Source organism: Xyrauchen texanus, chromosome 45 (assembly GCF_025860055.1).
Source record: "Xyrauchen texanus isolate HMW12.3.18 chromosome 45, RBS_HiC_50CHRs, whole genome shotgun sequence".
Taxonomy (NCBI): domain Eukaryota; kingdom Metazoa; phylum Chordata; class Actinopteri; order Cypriniformes; family Catostomidae; genus Xyrauchen; species Xyrauchen texanus.
In genome coordinates, this window is record NC_068320.1 from 5191074 (window position 1) to 5197126 (window position 6053).

Genomic DNA, 6053 nt, shown 5'->3' on the forward strand with positions numbered 1-6053 from the left:
CTGCCTGAACGAAGGTGTTTGTCACTTCTGACACATTAGGGCGAGTGCCATTGTTGTCAAATTCAAGGACACTATCTGTCACAATGGAGCCGCTCCTGAGAAGAAACAATCATGATGAAACACAGTCAAATAATTAGCAAATATAAAAGGGAATAAAAAAATTGAATCAATTGTGGAGTTTATTTATAACATAACAAACCAAAAGACAATTCAAATAAGAAAACAATAAACCAATTTAAACATTATGCATAAATCAATCTGTTATGATGAAAAGTAAACAGTGTGTGATATTTTTTTGTTTGTGTTTCATGCACTGTTTACCTGAATCGCAGAATAACCATGCGAACAAAGTTTTGAAAGCGGGTCTTGTAAACTTTGAAAAACTATAATAGATAATAAATAAACAGTCATATATACACAATATGTAAAGAAAGAGAGAGAGAGACAGAGAGAAAGAAAGAGAGAGAGAGAGAGAGAGAGAGAGTAGTCATTCAGTCAAAGTAAAGCAAGTTCTTATCAAGCTTTTCATCCTGAACATGTAGAAATATTATAAGTGTATAATATCAATTGTTTTTTTTAAAATAGATGCAGAGTATTACAAATATTAGGATAAGTATAAACATTAGACATTGGATAAAAATATTACCTCAGTGGTGATGCGATCTTTCAGCTTAATGGTTTCAGGATCGTTCAAATTTGAGTAGACAGCAATGAATGTTTCACTAATGCTGAAAATGATATTAAACTTTGTAACAGGTGCAGTTGTGGTGCTAATAGTAGATGCAGTTGTGATGTTGGTTCTATCTGGAGATGCAGATGTGATGTTGATTCTATTTGGAGATGCAGTTGTGATGTTGGTGTTATTTGGAGATGCAGTTGTGATGTTGCTGTTATTTGGAGATGCAGTTGTGATGTTGCTGTTATTTGGAGATGCAGTTGTGATGTTGCTGTTATTTGGAGATGCAGATGTGATGTTGGTGTTATTTGGAGATGCAGTTGTGATGTTGCTGTTATTTGGAGATGCAGTTGTGATGTTGCTGTTATTTGGAGATGCAGTTGTGATGTTGGTGTTATTTGGAGATGCAGTTGTGATGTTGCTGTTATTTGGAGATGCAGTTGTGATGTTGGTGTTATTTGGAGATGCAGTTGTGATGTTGCTGTTATTTGGAGATGCAGATGTGATGTTGATTCTATTTGGAGATGCAGATGTGATGTTGATTCTATTTGGAGATGCAGTTGTGATGTTGATTCTATTTGGAGATGCAGATGTGATGTTGATTCTATTTGGAGATGCAGATGTGATGTTGATTCTATTTGGAGATGCAGATGTGATGTTGCTCTTATTTGGAGATGCAGATGTGATGTTGATTCTATTTGGAGGTGCAGATGTGATGTTGATTCTATTTGGAGATGCAGTTGTGATGTTGATTCTATTTGGAGATGCAGATGTGATGTTGATTCTATTTGGAGATGCAGATGTGATGTTGATTCTATTTGGAGGTGCAGATGTGATGTTGATTCTATTTGGAGATGCAGTTGTGATGTTGATTCTATTTGGTGATGCAGATGTGATGTTGATTCTATTTGGAGATGCAGATGTGATGTTGATTCTATTTGGAGGTGCAGATGTGATGTTGATTCTATTTGGAGATGCAGTTGTTATGTTGCTGTTATTTGGAGATGCAGTTGTGATGTTGATTCTATTTGGAGATGCAGATGTGATGTTGATTCTATTTGGAGATGCAGTTGTGATGTTGATTCTATTTGGAGATGCATTTGTGATGTTGCTGTTATTTGGAGATGCAGATGTGATGTTGATTCTATTTGGAGATGCAGTTGTGATGTTGATTCTATTTGGAGATGCAGTTGTGATGTTGCTGTTATTTGGAGATGCAGATGTGATGTTGATTCTATTTGGAGATGCAGATGTGATGTTGATTCTATTTGGAGATGCAGTTGTGATGTTGATTCTATTTGGAGATGCAGTTGTGATGCTGCTGTTATTTGGAGATGCAGTTGTGATGTTGCTGTTATTTGGAGATGCAGATGTGATGTTGCTGTTATTTGGAGATGCAGATGTGATGTTGATTCTATTTGGAGATGCAGTTGTGATGTTGCTGATATTTGGAGATGCAGATGTGATGTTGATTCTATTTGGAGATGCAGTTGTGATGCTGCTGTTATTTGGAGATGCAGATGTGATGTTGCTGTTATTTGGAGATGCAGATGTGATGTTGATTCTATTTGGAGATGCAGTTGTGATGTTGCTGATATTTGGAGATGCAGATGTGATGTTGATTCTATTTGGAGATGCAGTTGTGATGCTGCTGTTATTTGGAGATGCAGATGTGATGTTGCTGTTATTTGGAGATGCAGATGTGATGTTGATTCTATTTGGAGATGCAGTTGTGATGTTGCTGATATTTGGAGATGCAGATGTGATGTTGATTCTATTTGGAGATGCAGATGTGATGTTGATCCTATTTGGAGATGCAGATGTGATGTTGGTTCTATTTGGAGATGCAGTTGTGATGTTGATTCTATTTGGAGATGCAGTTGTGATGTTGATTCTATTTGGAGATGCAGTTGTGATGTTGGCTCTATTCAGCGATGCAGTTGTGATGTCGCTGTTATTTGGAGATGCTGTTGTGATGTTGGTGTTATTCTGAGATGCTATTGTGATGTTGGTGCTATTAAGAGATCCAGTTGTGATGTTGCTGCTGTTAGTAGAGACTGCTGCATTTAAAGCCACATTCTGGGTTGCTGTTCAGAGTAAAGGAAAAGTGAAATAGTACATTGTCAGTGATAAAAATGTGGTTTATTATATCACTGATCATAAAAAATTACTATGCATCATTCAATATGTTTGCTATAAGTTTAGATGACTCTCACCACAAATATAACATTTGCAATGCTCCAAAAAGAAAAAAGACTCATGCATGCTTTGTTTTTCCTCACTCAGGGTCATCACGCACACGGTTGAGCACTCAATCTTTCACAGTTTGACACATTTGACACGTGCCCATTACAAGAAAAAGAGTGTTGTATTTCTATCTATTAGAACGGCTGTGAATACAATACAGCACAATTGCAAGTGTGATATTGTTTTTATACAACAGTACAACGAACAAGTAAATAAATACAGTAATTATTTATTTACTAAATTACTGTGGTATTTTATTCACCGTTGTTAGATTGAGGCTTATTAATCATGCACCTCTTCTTGCTCTCCTGCCAAACTCCCGTCGTAAGCCTGGCTGAAGGGCAGCACTAAGAATTGGGGCAATGCTGACAAGCCAGAGGGGCAGATCATTCTGCCACAATATATACTGTATATATTAGGGTGTTAGTCGATTAACATTTTTTAATTACGATTAATCACATATTTTTTGTTATGAATGAATGATGGTTAATTGTGATTTTTATTGTGAAAATGCTTAAATTTGACACCATAGATTCTTATTTCCTGTCAAAATGCATTTATTGCCATCTTAGGAAAGAAAACAAAACAATATGTAACAATATAATGCTTTATTTACATTTTCCAAACAAAGCCTAACACAGTATAAAGATAGAAAGGCATCACCTATTTACATAACATTAAACAAAGTTTAATTGGGAAGTTGACTTATTGAAAGAATTAGTCCCTATATCATTAATTCATAATTTCATTCATTTAATATTTTTATTTTCATAATTTTACATTTAAAATAATCTTCTCATAACATTATTTATGCATTTAACAAAGTTTAACTGCTGTTGCCTGATCCAAGATGGCGGCACGGTAGCATGCAGCGGCTGATCCGGATCCAAAATGGTGCTATTTTTGTTTCTTAGCCTGTCTTTTATGGCACAAGGACATCGGAGCAACCAGTGTTTGTGTTTACCATTGCCAGACACTGCTCAAATACAAGAATCATGCAACAACAAAGCTGCATGATGATCTGCAGGAGAAGCTACGTGACCTCGCCTTCAGTCCGATGTCTGATGCAGGTGGCCGGGGGAGGATGTCGTAAGCAGTGTGCGAGGACATGGAAGTGTGGAAAGAGGGCGGGGTTCCATGCTAGGCTATAAACAAACCCTAGCTGGCCGGCTCTCCGGTCTATCCTGCTCTCAAATGTTTGCTCCCTGGACAATAAACTGGACTACATCCAATTCCAGCAGCCTACGCTGTGTGAGTTTAGAGACTGCTGCATCTTTGTTTTCACGGAAATGTGGCTCAGCAACAGAGTTCCGGACGCCGCCATTCAGCTAGACAGGCTCAACTCGTTTCATGCCGACAGAAATGCAGCTCTGTGCGGTAAGACTTGCGGTGGTGGCTTGTGTTTACATCAACACGGAATTGTGTAAGAACTCTATGCTAGTCTCTAGCTACTGTTCATCGCTGGTTGAGTTTGTGACTGTTAGATGCTGACCTTTTTATTTACCATGGGAATTCACCATTGTCATTATAACTGGAGTTTACATTCCCCCCAATGCTAATGCTAAGGAAGCAATCTGTGAACTGTATGGGGCTATTAGCAAACTGCAGAATGCTCACCCTGACGGACTGTTTATTTTCGCCAGGGATTTCAACTATGTGAATCTCAAGACAGTGCTCCCTAAATTCCATCAGTATGTGGACTTTGCAACAAGAGGGGCAAATAGGCTAGATCTTGTTTACACAAACATCCCAGGCACATACCGTCGGAACCCCTCCACCTCGGCTACTCAGACCACATCTCTGTTATGCTAATCCCAGCAAACAGAATGCTCGTCAGGCTCACAAAACCGCTTCAGATGCAGGTCAAAACCTGGCCAGCAGGGGCCATCTCTGCTCTTCAGGACTGTTTTGAGTGTACTGACTGGCACATTTTCAGGGAGGCTGCAACATATGGCGACTCTACCAACTTGGAGAAATACACAGCATCAGTGATCTGCTACATCAGCAAGTGCATTGATGATGTCACTTTCTCTAAGACTATCACCACATGCTTCAGAGCAGGTGACAAGGTGGCCCTAAGAACAGTGAGGGCCAAACTGTCCAAGGCCATTACCGACATCTTCAACATCTCTTAGAACAGCGGTGTTGTTCCAACGTGCTTCAAGGCCACCACCATCGACCCTATGCCGAAGAAGTCTTCAGTGTCCTACCTTAACGACTACTGTCCCGTTGCACTCACACCCATCATCATGAAGTGAGAGGCTCGTCTTAAGGCATAGTCTTAAGGCATATTAAGACCCAGCTGCCCCCCTCACGAGACCCACTGCAGTTTGCGTATCTTCCAGACCGTTCATCAGACCGTTCAAACACCTCCCTCTACAACTGGATTCTGGACTTCCTGACTGGGAGACCTCAGTCAGTCTGGATTGGGAACAGCATCTCCACCACCACCACACTGAGCACTGTGGCCCCTCATGGCTGTTTGCTCAGTCCACTGCTGTTCACTCTGCTGACTCACGACTGTGCATCAATGCTCACGTTCGCCGATGACACAACCATGGTGGGTCTCATCAGCAAGAACGACGAGTCAGCATACTGAGAAAAGCTGTAGTGTCTAACGGACTGGTGCAGAGCCAACAACCTGTCTCTGAATATGGATAAAGCAAAAGCGATGTTTGTTGACTTCAGTAGAGCACAGAGTGACCCTTCTCATCTGAACATCGATGGCTCCTCTGTGGAGATCGTCAAAAGCACCAAATTCCTTGTTGTTCACCTGGTGGAATACCTCACCTGGTCCCTCAACACCAGCTCCATTACCAAGAAAGCCCAGCAACGTCTCTACTTTCTTCGAATGCTGAGAAAAGAACATCTTCCACCCCCCATCCTCACCACATTCTATAGAGGGACTATTGAGAACATCCTGAGCAGCTGCATCACTGCCTGGCTTGGGACTTGCATCATTTCTGACCACAAAGCCCTGCAGAGGATAGTGAGGACAGCTGAGAAGATCTGAATCTGGATCTCTTCCCTCCATCAAAGGCATTTACACCTAACGCTGCATCCGCAAAGCAACTAGTATTGTGGATGACCCCACACACTCCTCAAACAAACTCTTCACCCTCCTGCCATC